The sequence below is a fragment of the Crocodylus siamensis genome, chromosome 15 (assembly GCF_052110815.1).
Source record: "Crocodylus siamensis isolate JL-2025a chromosome 15, ASM5211081v1, whole genome shotgun sequence".
NCBI classification, from domain to species: Eukaryota; Metazoa; Chordata; order Crocodylia; family Crocodylidae; genus Crocodylus; species Crocodylus siamensis.
In genome coordinates, this window is record NC_143409.1 from 2,549,225 (window position 1) to 2,570,207 (window position 20,983).

Consider the following 20,983-nt stretch of genomic DNA (forward strand, 5'->3'; position numbering starts at 1 on the left):
GAAAAAGCTTTGATGAAAATATGCTTGGGCACTAGGGAGATGCATGCAAGGTTACTGGATTGTGAGTCGCCCAGACTGCCAGAAGTATACAATACAACGAAACCACTTTAGGTCAAAAAAATAATCCCAGCACTTCCACAGGACATGACCCCACAGGGAGGCCACACATTTATGTCGATTTGCAAATCTGTTGTGACTTCATCATAAGGACATTAAGGTTTTGATGCATAAAAATCACACTCCAGTGTGATCTGATTATACCACACAAGAGCCGAAAAATCACAGATGGTTTTGCAAGGATTTTCTAAAGTAGCGATACTCAAAATGCTGTTAACTTGGGAACCATAACAAAACATTCGCGGGCACTTAGAGCGGTAGCATCTGGAAGCAAAGGATAAATAGCTTCTTAGGCACACTGACAAAACTTTCAAGAAAAGAAGGCATGTAAAATTCATAGTTTGAATAAGAAGGAGCATGAGCATGGCTGTGATGGAAAACACCCACATTGTGTCTGCAAAATTACCTCCAAATAGATCTGAAACTGTCTGGAGGCCGGAAGAAGCCAGGTATGGAGATGCGAGCGGGGTGCTCGACACGCATGCTAGAAAACACTGTCTCTCTGCAGCCCGAGATAGCGGCACGCTGAGAGCCTTCCCCATCTCAAACGGCCTCTAGCTCCCCAGGACGGCTATCCCGCGTTCAGCGCTGGCGTGGGGCAGGGGTGACTTGCAACAGCAGCTCTTGCAGAAACGCTGGTTGCACCCCGCAGCGTTTCCACGCCAGGCGGCAAGGGGTAGCCACGTACCGGGATGGATGGGTGGGGAAAGGAATTGGGGGTGAGAGAAGACAGCAGGCAGACTTCAAACCTGGCTTGAAGGAGTGCGGCGCTTCTGAAATCTTCCCTGCCTTAGATTGTTCTGCCAGACATAATAACACAAGGACAAGGCTTAAAAAGAAACAGCATAAAGGACAAAAATAAAAGACAGGCTGAAAAGAAGGAGTTCAGGAAGCTGTAATATTGAAGTGGTTTTAAAAGAAACAGTTGAAAGGAAAGCTGCCTGCACTTCAAACCCTGACATAACAGTCAGCTTTTCAGCTGCTCCAGCTCAAGGAGGGACCAACGCCAGACTGAAGAGGAACAAAGAGAATTTTTAATAAGAAATCAGTAATGCTGCCCGGCGACAAGGGGCACTCGAGTGATACGACGTCTAGCTCAGGGAAACACGTCTCCTGGCATCCTGGGGAGCGAGAGCATCTCACTGCAAACTTTCAGTGGGATAAAAAAAAAATCTGCTAGAAAACATTAGCATCAAGCTGAACTGCTGCACGGGCACGCAGCCCATTAGACAATTTATCTTACATATAAATAGCATAATTAACCTACGTGGTATATACATTGCATACCACCAGCCTGGCTTTTCGTTGGAAAACAAATAAATCTTTAAAAGTTTAAACCCTATTTACAGAATCGCTGCCCTATAAATCATTCAGATCGTCAAGGCTACTTTATTAATGCTTTTCTGGCTGCATGCAAGCAATAAGGAAAGGCAGAGGGCTGTGAATAGTTTGGTATTATAAATATTCCCCAACACGCAGAGACTGTCTTTTCAGCAGGTAATGAAACATATGACATACCCCTAATCTGTGACTGCAGGCTATTTCATGCTAGTTTCCTCCCAGTACATATTTCCAGTTGTTTTCGGCTCTCACATTGGAAATGAGATTGGGATATCTTCAATGTGCACAGAAGGGGAAAAGTGGGCTTGCTTGATTAGGTGCCAAGACTGATGTCATTTAGTTAAAAAAGTGCAGTTTTAATGAACACTAAAGTAATGCTTCGGTTCACACTCACTCAAGCTTTGAACACTAAGCTTTGCCCCAAGATAAGGAACTGCCGTAAGGAGGCCGCGGCTCCCTCGCCCAGCTTGGACCGTGCAGCATGCGGGCACAAGGACGCCTCTACCTAAGCGAGGCCTTGCTCGCCGCGGCAAATGGATTCACAAATGTGGGATCGACTTGATATTGGAGACTCCGGTCCCAGAGCTAGAACGGGAGACGAGGGGTTCAGACAGGAGACAGCAAAGGTGTTGGCTGTAGCCGTGTTGGTCTAAGGACGCAGTTCTTTGCATAGTTGCGATAGCTTTTATTAGACCAACTAAATAGTTGGGGAAAAATTCTTTGCACGCTTTTGGGCAGTTCAGATCTAGATTTCCCCCTCCCCGGCATGCCTGAGAGTCTCAGAGATGGAGTTTTGCTTCCAGCTCATTTCGAACAAACCCATGTACTTCTAAAAGGAGACTGGCACCTTTTCAACGTAGACTGAACCGCAGGAGGTTCGCAAGTACACTTGGAGTCACACAGCACATGTGTGCCCTCTCCTGTGAAGTTTTCCATGCAAGAACCTCAAGGCACTGCACAAACCCTAACAAGTGTAGTCTCCCGATGCACCCTGGGAGTAAAGCAAGGTCATCCTTTACTGGAAAGTAAGCACAGGAAAGACAAGTGAGGCTGGAACTAGAATTAATTTCACAGACGTTAGGGCTGGAAGGGACCTTGGAAGATCGAGTCTAGCGCCCTGCCCCAGGGGCAGGAAGTCAGCTGGGGTCACAGAAATGGGCCCGTGATACTAGAAGAAAGAAGCATATTTGGCCATAAAGGCAGAGTCCAGATGTACAGGGGCATGCACTTGCAGCAGCACAAATTTGTGCCGCTACTTTATGCTGCAATGCACACCCCTGCACATGCGCTTTGGTGAGGGACAAATTGCCCCACTTCAGGAAACTGCCCTTTCCCCGCTCCTCCCAGCTCCCGGCATGCTGGAGCAGCCAGGGCATGAGTGAAATGGCCGAGACGCTCTGCCCAGCAGCCAGAGCACGTCCCTGGAGGACCAAGCCTCCGTTTGTTCTGGCACACACTGTTGTAGCTGTGCTGCTTTTTGTCTCGGCAGTTTGTTTTTTCCCATTAGCAATTTTTGCCCCAAGCTGCAAATTTGCAGCATGAGACACATTTTAATGTTCTGGGTATGCAGTTTGTGGCACCAGAAAGAGGTTTGCAGCACCATAAGCCACACATGTCTGCATGTCTGGATGCAGCCAAAGAGTGCTAACCTTAGTAGCACTAAGCAAAGGTGTTCTTGCTTGGGTTTACTCAATTCCGCTCTTCCCCATGCTGTCTACATGTATCCATAAGGTCTCTCATAGGTACGCTAGGGATTGCCCAGCTTCCTTTCAGTCAGATTGACTGAACGAAGTGGCAGGGCAGACTTCAAGACATGGGGTACTCTACTTGACACGATGAACGTGTGGCTTTGCCATGCTGGCCCAGGTCCAACTGGAAATTCCCTGTGACTCAATATTGGATTTATCCATCCTTAATTTGCAAACCCCTATGTGCAGCAATAACCTTCTCTTGATAGTCACAGGTCGCTGACCAGGCCCGCGCATGGCCACAAGCCAAGTGATCCTTGAAAGAAAAATTCAGATCATCTGTTCCAGCTGTGGAAAAACAAGTTAACCACTTCTTTGTTAGCATCAGGGCCCGGCTGTTTCCCTCGGACTCCCCACACTGCCGCCTCACGCTCGTGGCCACTACAAAAGTTCTTGCCTTTTGGCTGAAAGCAGAGGTGCCTACAAGAAGCCAGCTGCTTTCTGTGGTCTGCAACAGTCCTGGGTGCATCTCAGTCACCAATCTGGCAACTCACGATCAACCCAATGGGTGCAGAGAGCAAGGGACAAATGAGAACATTATTATTATTATTTTATCTCTCAGTCTATAGTTGTTACACCAAACAAGGTCAGCTGAGTCGGGAATCTCGCCAGGAGCTGTACCATGGTAATTGCTCTGGAGTCAGTTGGCTGCACTCCTTTACGCACTTACTACATCCAGGGGGTTTTTCAACACAACAGAAAGGTTGTGACTTCTAATGCTTATATAGATAGATGCAGATATAGATATATCAATCTATCAAAATCGATATAGATATAGATAGATCAAACTATCTATACAGATAGATAGATTGACCTATCTATATAAATATAGATAGATCTATACCTACATCTATTTTTTAATCCCCTGGGGATGCAAGTGAGATTTCAGTGATGTGAGGCCACCTGTGCACGCTCTGTACAGTGCAGAGCCACGTCCCATCTCCAGCCTCCAGTTTTACACACATGCTTTTGCACACCCAGCCTGTTTGTATCTGCACACGTGAGCCTGTACACACGCTCACATTAGGAAGGCGGACACTCGGCTCCTAGAGTGGCCCTTTTAGTTGCACACTTGAATCCAGTTCAGATGCTGGTTTGGGGCTCTCCAAAACAATCGGCCTGACAAGCTTTATCGGGCTCACAGGCATCACCCAAGTTATTTGTCGCGGGGGGCGAGGGGGTGGTTAGGTTGGTTTCGGTATTTATGATGTCAGGTTGTTTTATCACCCGACATTTTAAATCCAATGGATCTTTTCCCTGCATAATTCACAGTTATCAGCTCTGACCTCCGTGGTGCTACTTTTGTTCCCCCCTGCAACACACACACCATCCTCACCGCCAGCAATGTTCTAAAGGTCTCAATGAGATGTTAATGACCTGTCAATTACTTATGCAAAGCAGAGGAGGTCATCAGGGAGAGGAGGGTCACAGAATTATAGACAACCTCAGGAGGTCACATCTAGTCCAACCCCTGCTCCAAGCAGGACCAGCCCCGACTACATCATCCCAGCCAGGTCCGTAGCTCAAGTCAAAACATGTGTCTTCAGAATGGCTGGAAGTGAAGCGTTTTGTGTAATAGTCACTACCTGGTCATGTCTCATTAACGTGGGTTAGCGGCCAAGCTAAAAGCCAGTCGTGGCAGACTTTGAGAGCGGTATCTAGGTGTAAGTAAGGATGAACTACCTGCTCCATGACTCTGCTCTTTCCTTCCCATTCTGCGTGATGCCCTGGCCTCCCCTGGGGTGCACAGCGCTGCCCTCCAGACCCGCCATGCTGCCGCGTGTGCCCAGCAGTCCCATTGATGCAAAGCTCTGGGAAAATAACTCCAAGCGCAGAGAAGCTGAACTCCTGGCTGGCAGTGGCAGGGCCGTGGGCATCTTCCGCTGCACCGTAACACCTGCTGGGACAGGTTAGAAGAAGCGGGGACTTTTCCTAGGGTTCACAGTTGTTTAAAATGGAGACAGAGGAAGTTTCAAGGGAATTGCTTGCTGGCAGAGAGAGACTCAGAACAAGGAAATTAGCAGCCCCGGTCTCCTAGCTCCATACTTCTAGCACTTCGCCCCTGCACTTCCATAGTGGTGGTCTTTCCGAGACCTCATGTTCAGTAGGGCTTCTCCAAATGGAAGCAGAGGGGTGACACGCTGCGGGTATTGCCCTCCCCGTGGAAGCCCACAGCTCGTTAGGACTGTCCTACTCCAAGTCTCATAGGGATTTTGAAAAAACGAGTTGTTCCAAGAGCCGGTGGGGTGTAGGATTTCCTTGCAGTCAGTGTGGTAGAGGTGGTATCTTTTTATTAGACCAATTAGACTTTTGCAAAAAAAAAATTCAGGGATATAGGTTGTAGCTGCGGTAGTCTAAAAGGATTTCCTTCCAGGCACTCCTAAGAGCAGGGCTCTCTTCTCCCCAGAATGAACTACTTAATGTGACTCTAACCTAGCTCTCACCACTTCACCTGGCAGTGGGTATCACCCGCTCTTACAACAGAGACACAGAAATGTGAAGACCTGAACTCCCGGGGAGAGAGAAACAAATTTCAGACCGTTTTATTTTATACTTTGTACATAGGTTTTAACTCTATAGTATCATAGTTCTTAGAGTCAGAAGGGACCTAAACACTAAACATCAGGTCCGACCCCTTTACCCGGTCATACTTCGGCCCTGGAAACAGTGCATTTATTTGCAAGGGATGCAAAACTTTGCAGGGACATATTTTGTATTCAATGATACAGCGTTCGGTGTCAACCTGCCAAAGAGGCCATCTGGACGTCGCCAAGCAGAAGCACGCACTGCCCGGTGGAAGTGCCCATCTCATCCACAACCGCAGCGCTGGCTAGAAGCGATCCTTCAGTCCGAGTCCAGCACAGCACAGGCCGGAGACTTTCCCCTGCTAATTCCTGCATCTGGGCCACCAACTCCAGCACACCAGGTTTTCCCCGTGCTTGCCATGACTTGGCATTGGAAGAGTTTGCCATTAGCAAGGGATGAACTGACTTCCTTCCTTCAAACACCTCCTTGCCCATCAGGAATAGCTGACTCTGGCTAACAGCCACCATCCTAATGAGAGCAAAGGATATTTCCTCTGGCAGAGCTCCCTCCTGGAGGCGTCAAGCGCTCCTTAGCGGCGTGCTGTAATGTATCGGTACTACTTCCAGCCCGTAATGGGTTGCAGTATGAGGTCCCTTAAAATACATCAATCAATAGATCACTTATGCTCAGGAACACCCACCCGGGTACGCTGACTCCGAAAGGACAATGTCCAGCAAGCAGGAGGCTGTCAGGAATTTTCTCAAAGGAAATCCTTATACAACGGACCCTCCTTGGCTCCAGCCCCACTCGAAAGAGTTAACTGGGACCTAAGTGTGGCGCAGGCCTCCTTCTGCCCCCCACCCCAGGAAACGGTACCATCAGAGAATACAGCTCCATGAAAATCACTTTTCTTTGTGCCCCTGATCTCTTTTTGCAAATAACGGCCTCATCCCACAATGCACTTCAACTCCTCTTGGCTTCAGGGGGGTGGAGATGTTGCTTAGTACCTCGCAGGATTGGGCCCTCAGCCAGGTCTCCCTTTATTATTAATGCCTCGTGACTTCTAGTAAACACAGCTATTGATTTCCTGCAAGGTTATTAAGCGTTTATCTGGGAAGGAAATACAAGTTTGCTCATTTATAAATGATTGCTAGATTGTAAGGTCACCAAAGCCAAGGAACCCATTGTGAAGCCGGCGCGGCTCTGAAGCTCCCACCACGCGGCCTCTCCTTTTATTTTTAGAAGACAGGATTTAGCATAAAATAGTGATGACCCAGCTGTAATCTCAAAAATTTGCAATTGACAGCTAGATCATCGTGTGCCGTATTTCTGACTTGCAAATAGCTTCCATGGATAGCGAGGGTGTATTTATTAAACACAGCTAGTGTTGCATCTTTATTTAGCTCCTTCTGTTACCGCACTGTATAATTCATGAAATTGCCTTATAAAGTTAGAGAGGAATTAAAATGTTGACCAGCCTGTGAACCGGAGTTGACACTTTAATTATTTTAAAAGGAAAGCTGAGGGAAACTGAAACCTGACAAATAACCCTGTGCAATGGGGAAGATCATCCGCGGGGCCTGCCTCCGCTTAGGGAGGGAAAAGACAAATTAAAGTCAGCTCAAGAGCGTCGCACCCGCCCAAGTGCAACTGTTAGCTTAGTCCAACGCTGCAAACCAATCTGTGCTCCCAAATATGTCACATTCCCACTGAGTGGCGGGGAATATTTTGCACAAATCTCCTTGGCAAGCTGTGAAATGGGTTTTCGGGGCATTTCCCCTTTGCTTCCATAAAGGACTGGCTCGTGGAGAAAGGCCAAGGAGTTGGTATGCCCGAAAGCAATGCTCCTTCTGTATGCAATCTTGTCTCCCAAGAGGATATATCTGATCTGCTGTCGAAGCTGTACGATGTGGGGGAAGGGGGGGCCTTGGCAGGGACATTCAGGCCGTGCTTTCTAGAAGCGAAATGCTAGCTCCGTTCCAGACACAACTTCCTCAACCCCCCCGCCCCCCCCAAGCCTGGGGCTGTAAAGAAGCACCAAGAAAAGCGTCAAAGCAAATCGGGGTTGGGGCTGGGGGCTTTAGCCTACATGGACCTTACCTTCGTAGGAATGAAATCGCAAGAGCAAAAGAGAGCAGGTTGCAATGCCACATTCTCTCTAATCTTCGCTCTCCTGCATTCATCTGCCCCCAAAAAACTTCTTTTTTTTTTTTACCTGCATCAGATGTTGTACACGGCTTAGCCCGATGCTATTTAATTAGCACGTGGAGAAGATCCAACAGAAGGTAACTTACCCGAGGCGGCTGCGGACAGGAGTGCTATCACAGGTGGAGCTGGCACTCGGGAACCTGGGGCTCCTGGGCCCCACCTTGGGGCCACCAGCTGGGGCTGCCTCGCACACCTAAAAGAAAAAAGGTTGCATTTAGGTTCAGGCCAAAGCACCTCGACAAAGTGAGCGTCCCCAAACAACGGTAGGCTGTTCTGGGTGAGAGCAAGTCAGAAAATGAAGTTCCCGTTCCACAGCCAACCCCAACATCCCGAAACATGTTTCTACTCCAAACAGGCATGCAAAGCCAACATTTTGCAATTGCCTGTGGAACAAAAACAAGCAGAAATAACTAAGTTGGGACCAGCAAAATGGTCCTGCTTGGAGCAGGGGGGTGGACTCGATGTGACCTCCTGCGGTCCTTTCCAGCCCTCGTTTTCCGTGAGACTACAAATACGTTTCATTACAATAGTGTCAAAACAATATACGTCGGGAGATGTAACCCAGATCACTCTGACCCTAGGACCCTGATTCTATTTCATGGCAACTTCCAAACTTATACATTTTGTTTTTGTTCGACAATGGATGGGAAACAAAACCGCTGGAACATTTTCAGAGAACAGAATTGGTCTGAAATGCCTCTTTTTCTAAAGGAGAAAGGCAGGGCTTTCAACTGGGGTCCCACTGCGGTCAGAAATGAGCAGAGTGCCCTGACGTTTGGAGATCTTCCTGTTGGAAATTTCATTAAAACAGATACATCTCCAGAAAAGATTTTGGCTTCGATGACCTGTATTTCTATGGAGATCTATTTCACTGAAAAACGTTCCAAGGAGGTCAATATGTAACACATCTAATATAAAACAGAGCATGGATAATGCAGTTTGATACTGTATAAATAGCAAAACAAAATTAAACAAACAAACCAAGACAAAACACGGGAACATTAGCAGGAATGAACCTCTGCAGAATTTGTTTCAAATTTTTTCCCAGCCAAAATTATATCGGATTTAGCCCATTCCTATAGAACCATTTTGATTTTGACCCAAAAAAGATATAAAACGACTTGGACAAAAATCTTTTAACCAGCTCAATCCTGGAGGGCTGTCTAGAGAGATCCCGTGATTTGGCTATCACAACCTAGTTGTAAATGAAGGGGTCCTGACTTCTTCGGCGTTAGGGTTACAAACCCACATGATGCAAAACATTCACAGATGCCCAGAGGCAGGCGCAAGACTTCATAGCCGAATTTCCACACTACTGCATATCCAAGGGGTTTCTTTCCTCCCCACCCAGCTACTTCTGGTTCTGACAACTCAGGCAAAGACCTGAAAAATCAAACTGGGTGTTTTCTGCCTCTCGCAGGATTGCCAGAGAGACAAAGCTTGCACGAGCACCAGAATGCCGATGAGAAAGTTGGTGTCACTGGTGATGATGATATACAAGGCAGAACAAAACCGACATCGGTCTTTCATTGCACTGGCTCTGTACTTCTTATCCAAATGTAGAAATAGGTTCAGGAAAGAGAAAGTCAGGATTTGAAGACCATTGGGGTCCTGTGTGTTAAGCAGAGCAGGGTGCTGAGCTTGGAATAAAGCCTTGGGTGACTTCCACTTCATTCCCCATGTGAACGCGCTACGAGCACACCGATTCATCTCGCCTGTATCTGTTCCTCAAAGGCGCTCGCTGTATGATTTTTGTGCATGACTCTGGGTGTGTTTAGTGGTTTGCAAGCAGCAAACTGCCCACGTTCAGCCTATGAAATTCTAGTTGCGTTTGATTAGCTTCACTTGGTGATGTAGGTCACCCCGATGCATTTAACACAACCCTGAGAGTCACATTCTGGGCACGAATGCTCCAATTTACATGTTCAGAACGTGCTTTCTTCATTTCTTCTCTCACATTTGCTTACTATTTAGCACTTTCTCCAACCGCATCCCGCAAGAGCGCTGGCTAGGATACTTGTGGAAAATGAATATACATGGGGCACAAACACAGTTAAACTCAATGTATTTTAAGATGTCAGAAAATATTTGCGGAGATTTTTCCCTAAGCTCTAGCACCGAGTGAGAAGGTCCTATGAAGTTTACCACCAGGTCAGTGCTGCTAACCTCCTCGATTTTTTCCCTTGACCGTAACTGTTCGTGTGTTGTGATTAAGAGAAACCCTTGGGCAGAGGGGGCAGGTGAGACGCTTCACTTCCAGGCTCCTTTTAAGTTTCTTTCAAGAAAGGAAATGGGCCGCGGCGCGCACCCCAGAACCCCCGCTCCCTTGGAAGTCAGAGCACAAGCTTCATTAAAAACTTCTGATCGTGGCAGGAGCAAAAATGCTACTGCTAGCACGTTCATTTGGTCTGCTAATAGGCTCAGGGAGCATAATCCGGTCCACAGACTCAATTGGAGGAAACCCACACAGCCCTAAATAAATGATCCACCGGTGCCCCGGCAAAGGGGAAGGAGCATTGTGGGGGCTCGCGGCCCTCCCTGTGTTTACGGCTGCCTGTGTTACTTTCCTCTTAGCTATTCACGGCACTCCACGCCTGTAATAACTGGTATTTTGGCAGCTGACTCCCTGTAATCGAACCGGGGCTGTCAGGGAAATTTGTAGCTATTTGCTTCACAGGGTTTCTTCATTCCACTCAGCAACTGTCAGCCTCCGCCGCATGGTTATTGATGATAGGCGCTAATCAGGCCACAGATTCCCCACATAAATCGAGAGGCAGCAGAAAATAAAGTTTCTTCACACTGAGGTCATTTTCCACCCTCCCAAGTGTCCGCCGAAGAAAAGAAACACCAACTCGAATTCCTGCTATTAATAACTCCCGGGGGACGAGGGCTGGTGACAAGCTGGGGTTCAAATTCTCAGCTCCGGCTTTTGATGCTGACACTGAATTGTGTCTTTATAAGGTGACTTCAGGAGGGAGGGTTAGGGCTTGATTTGTGGAGTACCGCCGGCTGGAGGTGGGGATCTTCCGCCTCTTTTGCTGCACAGAGGAGGTCAAAGCGTGGCTCTTGCATATTACAAGTGACAACTTCAAGTACCTCAAGGGCGCTAATCCACCATGAAACTCCTTTTCCATCTCATCTTTATTGGGCTGAAAATGAAATGCACTTCTCTCTTCTCCAGCCTGTCACTCCTCCTAAGTGCAAGCTGGACAAATGTAGCCCCGGTTCAATGTCAGACAATACTAATTCAAGCATGAGGTTGGGGTTTGGATTTTTTTTTCCACGCCCCCCCAGATGTCAGAAAAGCTGCCTTTTGTCAGAACACAATAATTGCTCCGAGATGTCAGCACGCTGAAAGGCTACGGTGTTACAAGACATGGCAATCGAGGTGTAAAACAGAGGAAAGCAACCTGGTGCAGGAGGGAGTGGGCCGACTGGCTGGGCAGCAGCTTTGCGGGAAAGGACTTGGGGGGACAGGGGATGAGAAGCTGAACAAGACCCAGCAGTGTGCCCTTCGTGCCAAGAAGGCGACCAGCGTCCTGGCCTGCATCGGTAGGAGCGGTGCCAGCAGATGGAGGGCAGCGATTCTCCCCTCTATTCAGCACCGGGGAGGCCACATCTGGAGTCCCGTGTCCAGCTGCAGGCCTCCACTGCAGAAGGGATGTGGACACACTGGAGAGAGTCCAGAGGAAAGCAATGAAAATGGTTGGGGGACAGGACGGGTGAGGAGAGGCGGAGGGAAATGGGCTGACTTAGCCTGCAGAAGAGAAGAGCGAGGGGGGATTGAACAGCAGCCTTCAGCTCCCTGCAGGGGGGCTGCAAAGAGGATGGAGTTGGGCTGGTCTCAGTAGGGGCAGACGACAGAAGGAGCAATGGGCTCAAGCTGCAGCAAGGGAAGTTGAGGTTGGATATTAGGAAAAACTCTCTCACTAGGAGGGCGGTGAAACACTGGGACAGGTTACCCAGAGAGGTGGGGGAGTCTGCATCCTTGGAGGTGGTTAAGCCCCATCTAGACAAAGCCTTGGCTGGGATGATGGAGTTGGGGCTGGTCCTGCTTGAAGCAGGGGGTTGGACTAGATGTGACCTCCTGTAGTACTTCCAACCTTCACTTTCTATGATTTTATGAATTCATGCAAGAGAAAGGGCTGCCCATTCATTCCTCAAGCATTTTATTTCCCAAGCTGCACAAGCCTTGGCACACTATCCAGATTGGAGCATTGTGTTCATGGAAAGGCATCAATTCCACAGGACAAAGGGAAGTGGCTACTATGTGAGATAAGAGGATCCTCTTTAATCAATTATCAAGTTTAACGACATGCAGAAAGGAGGCCTGGCGCTCATGACTGCTAACAAATATCTAGCCAGGCCATCTTTATTTGTTCAGTTCTTCCTCTAAGTTTATCTCTATTTTTTCACTTGAAATGCACATTGTAGCAGCTGCCACTGGCTTCTCCAGTAAAAATGTCCCCAGTCCTGACTGTCTTCGTGCCTATATTTTGCAGAGGGGGAATGCCAGTTTTAAAGAGCAAGTCTAGCTGCTAACTGCTCTGCTGCTAGGCTGGTGTAGAGCCTGCGGGTTGGAAAGGGGCTCTGAATCCTCTCACCTTTACCGCTGCTGGTTCAGGTGCAAGGTAGGCTGCTCACTTGGGTTGTTCAGTGATTTCAGTGACCTAAACTGATCTCGAAATCCACTCGAGGCCCTGTTGCCAGTGGGAGCAAAGCCACATGCAGACTGAACTGCCCTTGTACCCTCGGCTTGTCTGCAGTAGGAAAAGGGTGTTTTTCACACGCGATGCAGACAAGGCCATGCAGTGTTAATGCACGTTCCCTGAAGGCCTTCACCTCAACCAATGAGCATGGTAAAGCTACAGCTTGCTTTGTCTACACTAGGCTTTGAATGCGAGTATTTATATCTATTTTTCGTAGTTAATAAGGCCCTCAAAGCAGCCACTCGGGGCCCGGTTGAGTCGCATCAGGTCTGCAAGACAACTTAACCTTCCTACCAGGCTGCATGGATAGCTGCCGCCAGCCTCGGTCAAGGAGGCTCCCCTAATGAGCGATGGATCCACTTCTAATACAAGCTGTGTCTCCCTGTGGAAGCCTTGGATTTTATTATTTACCTTCCTCCCAGATCTCTTTTGTGAGCTGAGCTCTTCAGTGGTGCTCCCCCCTTTCATCCCGACTGGGACAGGCAGCATGGCTAGTGATGGCTATATCACACATCTACCAGCTGCTAAACGAGCTGCCTGATATCTGGTGTCTAAAATATCCTCGCCGGTCACATTACCGAGATGGAACATAAAGACACGCACGACTGATGTGGAAGAAAAGCTGCTGTGATGAATAATGTTCTTGGAAAAAGATTAGACCTTTAATGCTGCCAAAGAGCATCAGCATGAGTTATCAGACATGTAAGTACTGGTACAGCTGGCAGTTCATTCAAGAATCCTTGTGACTTGCATGTTTGCGCCAGATCCTCAATTTTCCCTTTCCTTCGACCTATTCCCTTGTTAAAGACCATTTAAAAACAAAAAAAAAACACACAAAAAAACCCACCACTCGTGAGCAAAAGATAGGCAAACAAATAAAGCAAAAACCCAAACCATCAGCAAAATCAGGTCTCATTCATCAGCTGGATTTTTGTTCGCCTGGCTCCCCCCCGCTCCGAGATAGCGTGCACAGAGGGTGCGGGTTGCAGCAGAAGTGAGCTGCAGGTTATCAGAATATCACAATCAAATGCAAACACGCCGTACATAAGAGCAAGCAATGAATGCAAATCCCACTGGCAAGATTCAAAATGTAAAACAGGAAGTCAAGAGAGCGGTACGGCTCCAGAATCACAAGCCTCAAACCTTGCTAATTAGCCCCTGGAATGGCATGTTCCTTCCAGAAATGGTTAATTCTCTCCACAGTCTACTTCATACAAAAAAGCCCTCCTTTGAAGGCAAAGCTTTTATCCTTTTCAAACGCACCCTCAAGTTATCAACTTCATCATAACATCAAGGCCTGCTTTTGTTGAAATAATTTAACACTAATAGATCACGAATGCTGCCATGGCTCTTGTTGCTGATTTATCGATGGGTGGAGATTGAGGCTTGGTCACAAAGACAGAGCTAGCAATGAACAGGCTTGGTCTATTTTTTTTTTTTCAGGTATTTTTCTGCAACAGAGCGATACGGCCCTTCCCACTTCACATCGCTTAATACCCACATTCAGATTGATATCTGCTGTTAGTTTTTTAGCTGACTCTTTTTGGTGCTGATGATGGGAGCGGCAGAAATTTGTTAAATGATAGAACATCAATAACAGCGCAGGAAAAAAACCTGTGAAACCAGGATCCAAGGCCAGTGCCACCCAGTGTGTATCCCATGTGCACCTCTTCTGACAGGAGACATAGAGTCATAGAAAATGAGGGTTGGAAGAAACCTCAGGAGGTCACATCTAGTCCAACCCCTGCTCCAAGCAGGACCAGCCCCACCTACATCATCCCAGCCAGGGCTTTGTCTACCTGGGTGTGAAGGATGGAGAGTCCACCCCCTCCCTGGATAACCTGCTTCAGCGCTTCAGCACCCCCCTAGTGAGAAAATTCTTCCTAATGTCCAACCTCAACTTCCCTTGCTGCAGCTTGAGCCCATTGCTCCTTCTGTCATCTGCCCCCATTGAGACCAGTCCAGCTCCATCCTCTTTGCAACCCCTGCAGGGAGGTGAAGGCTGCTATTTAATCCCCCTCGGTCTTCTCTTCTGCAGACTAAATCAGCCCATTTCCCTCAGCCTCTCCTTCCATTCATGTGCCCCAGCCCCACAACCATTTTCATTGCCCTCCACTGGACTCTCCAAAATGTCCACATCCTTTCTGCCCAAACTGGATGCAGGACTCTAACTGTGGCCTCATCTAGTGCTGACTAGAGGGGAAGAATCACTTCCCTCCATCTGCTAGCAATGCTCCTACTAAGGCAGGAGCACGAGGAGCCCAGAAACCCTTTGAATTTCCAGCCATAAAAAGGATTATGAATTTGTATTTTCTGCCCAGACCAGTTTCATAGGGCCATAGGGATTGTAGGGGCAGAAGCAACCTTGGAAGATCATCGGCCCGGGGAGTGGGGAAGGACTGAGTTAGGGTTAGGGGTCCTAATGTGCTCAGTCACATCTCCTTTTCTAGGTCACTGATGAACATGCTGAACAACATAGGGTCCATCACACATACCTGTGGGACCCTATTTTCGACATCCCTCCATCCTGGAAAGTGACCATATGTATTTTCTGCCCAGGACCAGGGTCCTAATGAACCCACTCTTCTCATCCCAAACCCCAAGACAAGGCTTCCTCAACTCCACTCTGCTTGGTGGGATTTCATAGATTTCATAGACATTAGGACTGGAAGAGACCTCAGAAGATCATCAAGTCCAGCCCTCCGCCCCAGGGCAGGAAGTCAGCTGGGGACACAGGATCCCAGCAAGATAAGCATCCAGTTTGCTCTTGAAGGTGTTCAGTGTAGGTGCTTGAACCACCTCCGCTGGCAGGCTGCTCCAGACCTCGGGGGCTCGGACAGGAAAGAAATTCTTCCTTATGTCCAGCCTGAAACGGTCTCGCAGGAGTTTGTGACCGTTCGACCTCGTCATCCCTTGGGGCGCTCTGGTGAACAGACGTTCCCCCAGATCCTGGTGGTCACCCCAATAAACTTATAGGTGGCCATCAGATCACCCCTGAGCCTTCACTTTTCCAGGCTAAAGAGTCCCATGGCTCTCAGCCTGTCGTCGTAAGGTCTGTTTTCCTGACCTCTGATCATGTGCGTGGCTCTCCTCTGGACTCTCTCAAGCTTCTCCACATCCTTTTTGAATTGTGGAGCCCAAAACTGGACGCAGGACTCCAGCTGCAGCCTCACCAAAGCCGAGTACAAGGGGAGAATGACGTCCCAGGATTTGCTCGAGAAGCATCTATGGATGCAAGCCAGCGTTTTGGTCGCTTTACTAGCTGCAGCATTGCATTGCAGGCTCACGTTCATCTTGTGGTCAATGATGACCCCAAGTCTCTTTCTTCTGTAGTGCTATCCAACGTAGCACTGCCGAGCCTATAAGGGTGCTGCAGGTTTTTCCTCCCAAGGTGGAGAACCTTGCATTTTTCGGTGTTAAACACCATGAGGTTCTCGTCTGCCCATTTGCTGAGCTTGTCCAGGTCAGCCTGGATCACCCGCCTATCTTCTGGCGTGGATGCTTTGCCCCAAAGTTTGGTGTCATCGGCAAACTTGGCCAGTCCACTCCTGACTCCAATGTCCACATCATTAATGAAGATGTTGAACAATATGGGTGCAAGAACAGAGCCTTTGGGGACCCCACTGGTCACAGGGCACCACGATGAGTGACTGCCATCAATCACAACCCTCTGGGTCTGACCATGGAGCCAGTTTCCCAGCCAGCGGATCGTGGTGAATACAAGGCCACAATTGGCCAGTTTCACCAAGAGGTGATCATGGGATACTAAATCAAAGGCTTTTTTGAAGTCAAGATATATGACATCAACCTCTTCTCCCTTGCCCAGGTGATAGGTCACCTGGTCATAGAAGGAAATGACATTCGTCAAGCAAGACCTACCCGCAACAAACCCGTGCTGGCTATCCCTGAGTATGTTGGCATCGGCCAGTCCATTAAGGATGGCCTCTTTAATAAACTTTTGTAAGACCTTCTCCGGGATAGAGGTCAGGCTGATGGGCCTGTAGTTAGCCAGATCCACTCTCCTCCCTTTCTTGAAGATCGGCACCACATTGGCCTTCTCCCAGTCTTCGGGCACTGACACCAGAGCGCCAAGAGCTCTCAAAGACCCGTGCCAGGGGCTGGGCTATGATGCTCGCCAGCTCCTTAAGTACCCTGGGGTGCAGATTGTCAGGGCCAGCTGACCTGAAGGTCTCCAGCTTCTCAAGGTGCCCCTTCACGAGGTCAGCATTGATGGAGGGTAGGGGATTCCCCTCACCCGGACCTCCCTGTCCCACAGCAGGCATGGGCACCCCATGGGACTGATGAAAGACTGATGCAAAGTACCCATTTAATAGGTTGGCTTTTTCCTGGGCGTCAGTTGTCAGCTGTCCCATCTGGTTCAGCAGGGGTCCAATGTTGCCCTTGCTTTTCCTCCGGCTCCCCACATACCTGAAAAAGGACTTTTTATTGTCCTTGATGCTTGATTCATGGGTGGGCCAGCAAATGGTAGGGCTAAAGAGCCCTAGCCTTTGCTTCCCATCTTTTAATCAGCTCTCAACCCACAAAACAACCTTCCCTGCAATCCTGTGGCAATGCATTTTTTTTCAAAAAGCCTTTGGTGAGGGACCTTCTCGAAAGCCCAAATGTATTATGTCAGCTGGATCCCCCCTTGACCACAAGCTGGCTGATACCTTGAGAGAGCTCCAGCAGATTGGTGAGGCAGGATTTCCTGTTAAAACCATGTTGCGTCTTCCTCAGCAGATTGTATTTGGCCCTGTGACTGTTGATTTTATTCTTTATTACCAGGGATCCTGGTTTTCTCAGATTTTAAAAAATCCCCAATTTTCAGTTAAAAAAAAAGTAACCTCAAATTCACTTTTTCCAGTGATTTAAATAAAACACCACTAAGATAGATCTATGCATAGTGGTGTTTAATTTTAATCATGGAAAAATGTGTATTTGGGGTTCCTTTTTTTTTTAACCGAAAATTGGAGATTTTTTTTTTTAAATCAGAGAAGACCAGGATCCCTGTTTATTACAGACTCTACCAACTTGGTAGGGATGGAAGTGAGACTTGCCAGTCTGTAGTTCCCAGGATTGCCTCTGGAGCCCTTTTTTGAAGAGGGGCGTCATGTTTGCAGCCCCCCAGGCCTTCGGCACGGAGGCTGCTTGTAACGATGGGGTACAGACGATTGCCAGCAGTTCTGCAATTTCCCTTGGATTCCTTCTGAGCTCTCACACCCCGTCCTGGGGACTTCTGCACCATTATTCAAATACATATCTACTTTACCTGCAAGCCAATTCCCAAAAGCAAATCTCTCAATACCATTTTCCAGCCGTCAGCAGAATCACTGTTGGGTGCTGTGACATGTAATGATGCACTCCTCTCTTCCAAATCCTAGATCCACCCGTGGTAGCTCCTCGTATCTTCCTGCCCTCTCATGAACTATCCTTGCTGAAGTCCTGCCTGGTCGGGAGATGCGCTGGTCTCTGCCAATCCCGTGGCCAAAGCAATCAGCAAAAGATGATATCTTTATTAAACCAACAAGATTTTTGCAAAAAAATTTCTTTCATTGCAAGCTTTTAGGCACAAACACCCTTCATCAGGCATTGGAGAAAAGGTGGTAAAAGTTCTCCTGGGTTGAAATGAAAGGTCATGTTTCATAGGATTTCACAGAGTCAATAGATGGAAAACTCCTCTGGGCAGGCAGTTCATAGCTGGTCTGGAGCTTCTCACCTCCTTATGATGGTGCAAATGACCTTGAAACAAGGGTGGGAGCAGGATCACAGGTTTCAGACGGTCACCGTTGCTTCCTACTTGGGAAAATACGAAGATTTCATTTTTTAAAATTGGCTAAAAGTCGATATCTTCCATGTGTCAGGTATCCAGGGTGTAGCCGTATTGGTCTAGAGGAAAAAGCAATCAGGACTCATAGCAGAAATGATATCTTTTATTAAACCAACAAGATCCAGTGGTCATTCATTCGAACCGACTGGCTTTGAGACTCCAACAGGTCCCGGGTGACTCGGTGCAACGCAGATGGCTCAAACTAGCTGAACGCAGCTGGCCCCAGCAGGAATTGCCCAGGTGCACGTGTGCACTTGCCTGCTTTACAGGCTCCCAAAGCATACACAAGCAGTGAACATCATGAGAGCAGAATACAGCCAGATATAAATGAGGCTCAAACACCCCTGAGAAGCAGAGAATAGCAGCAACCCATGACACCAGCCCAAGCCCCAACTGCAAACCTCTTCCAATTAATCTCAATTACAGCGGCTGCAGAGTGCCCCGTGATGGGCAAAGAGGCTAAACAAATCAGTGCTGAACCCGCTGAAAGGGGAATCGATGTAGGCCCACGAGAGCACCCAGAGATCGGCTCTTGGTATCGTGCCGCGGGGCGTCCGGACCGCGGGAAGTCAGACCGTCACGCAGCGAGAGGTACAGCACTTTGTCTCTATTAATCTGGTCCATTACTGCTCTGCTCCCCTGCCTGCCTGCTCCCTATTAGAGCTGCTTCGGGTACACACAACCTTCCAGGCTTAAGCAAGCAAACATGCTTCTTTTTAATCACGCCAAAGCTTGCGTGGGCCTCAGTTGCCATCACACTGATCTAGCAAGAGGCTACAGAAAACCCCCCACCGCCCTTCCCCGCGGCACACAGGCGCATGCACTCCACACGTGCCCCCAGACAGCGCGGTTCATTTAGGCCACGCAACCAAACGGATTTGGCTTGGCGCCTGCTGCTGTTAGACCAGCCGTGGGGAAGGGAAGCGTGCTCCAGGCAGCCCCCTCAGCCTCCAAAGGAATGAGATAACGGAGGTGAGCTGCATTCGCGCATAGCTCGGGGATCTGTTTTTGGTGCATGCTGGGGCCAGGGGAGATGGATACTTAAGAGGCAAAGAGATGGAAGCGACCTCGCAGGTCATCTCCTCCACCCCGGAGCAGCCGTGCCACTGCTCCTGGCTCCGTACGTTGTGGAGGTGTGGCCGGTCTGGGCGTGGAGGTCGCCAAGTGCTGTGGCCTCTGCCAACCTTGGGCAAACCGCTGCAGTCGGCTGGCTCTTGCTGCTTGCAAGCCCCCACCCGGTGCTCAGACTAGAGTTGCCTTCCACTGGAGTCGGTTCACTCAAAGCCGGAGCGGATGCATTTAAAAGGATGGCCGTGCGCTCTCTCCTTTGCCCTTAGTGATGCCAGCCCACTCAGGACCTGGCTGTGCTCCACCTGTCATCTCCACAGCTTCGCATCAACCTCTCTTTGCCTTCCTTCCTCCCGTAGAGTCACCACCACCGTCATGCACTGACATCCACCCTTTCACATGCTAGCACAGTCTCCCTAGACTGGCATTAATGCAACATCCTGCCCACTTGCCTGTGCCCCTGGATCGGATGTGCATCAACAGAGGCGTCATCTCTGGGCCTTTTTTCAAAATGTCAAATGCATCTCCCCCCTGGTGTGAGCAGCAAGCCTGGAGCAGAGCCAGGAGAGCGTGTCGGTGAGTAAACCTGAGAGATTGGTGCAAACAGAGCTCCACACATGGCGCGTCTCCCTTGTCACACCTCGTGAAGGGCTTTCAGGCAGCATAACTCTGACTTCAGACACGTGGCAGCAAGTTGGGGAGGTAGAGCTGCGACCTCCAGAAAGGCAGCACGACTGATGCTGAGACAGGTGAGGGCGGGCAATGGGAAGGAGGGATGCAGCTGCATGGCGGCCCTGATTATCACGTATGCTTCCGGCTCCATCATCTGTGCAGGCAGAGCTGCCTCTCTTGTGTGCATCGAAAACCTTTCCACCCCACCAGGATGCTTACCAAGCTTGATCGGATTTTTCTCCAAGTCTGAGTCCTCTAGGTCCCAAGCCCAACCTCAAGCTGCCGGTGGGTGCAGCAACAAAACCCACAGTCCTCAGCAGGGATGCCCATGATCCATGCCCTTCCCCTCCCTAACTCTCTACCTCTCAACCTGCCCTCTAGCCTGAAAACCACACAACCATCATCTCCACCCTGAAAACCAGCCTGTGGCTAGAGTCAAGGTACAACATGCACCTGCAGCAGCCTCACAAAATCATCCACCTCCAGGAAAGGCCCTCCCTTAGCATCACAAGAATGAAAGGGGAGCAGGGGAGAGGGACTGGTATTTAATTTGCTCATCCAAAAATAAGTAAATAAAAAATTCCCCCCTTTCCCCAGGGAAACAGGAGGTGGAATTTGCCAAGAGGGAGCTGAGGCATTATGTCAATAATAGGCACAGAGAAGCAGCAACAGAGAGGAAGGGAAAGAAGAGCCCACAGAGGAGACAGAAAAATACCCAAAGCAGATGTTGCCCCTGTAGGACTCTCAGTCTCTGACCTGCAGTACGT

At 48.9% G+C, this 20,983-nt stretch overlaps 1 long non-coding RNA gene across 3 annotated transcripts in view; it reads right to left on the reverse strand.

Annotated features, from left to right (window-relative positions):
• The window catches only part of LOC149852002 (uncharacterized), a 239,363-nt gene that overhangs the window by 203,724 nt on the left and 14,656 nt on the right, over positions 1 to 20,983 (reverse strand). For all 3 annotated transcript variants that reach the window (XR_016439378.1, XR_016439377.1, XR_016439379.1), the window contains exon 2: positions 8,027 to 8,133. This is a non-coding gene — a long non-coding RNA (uncharacterized LOC149852002). The remainder of the gene's footprint in view (positions 1 to 8,026; positions 8,134 to 20,983) is intronic.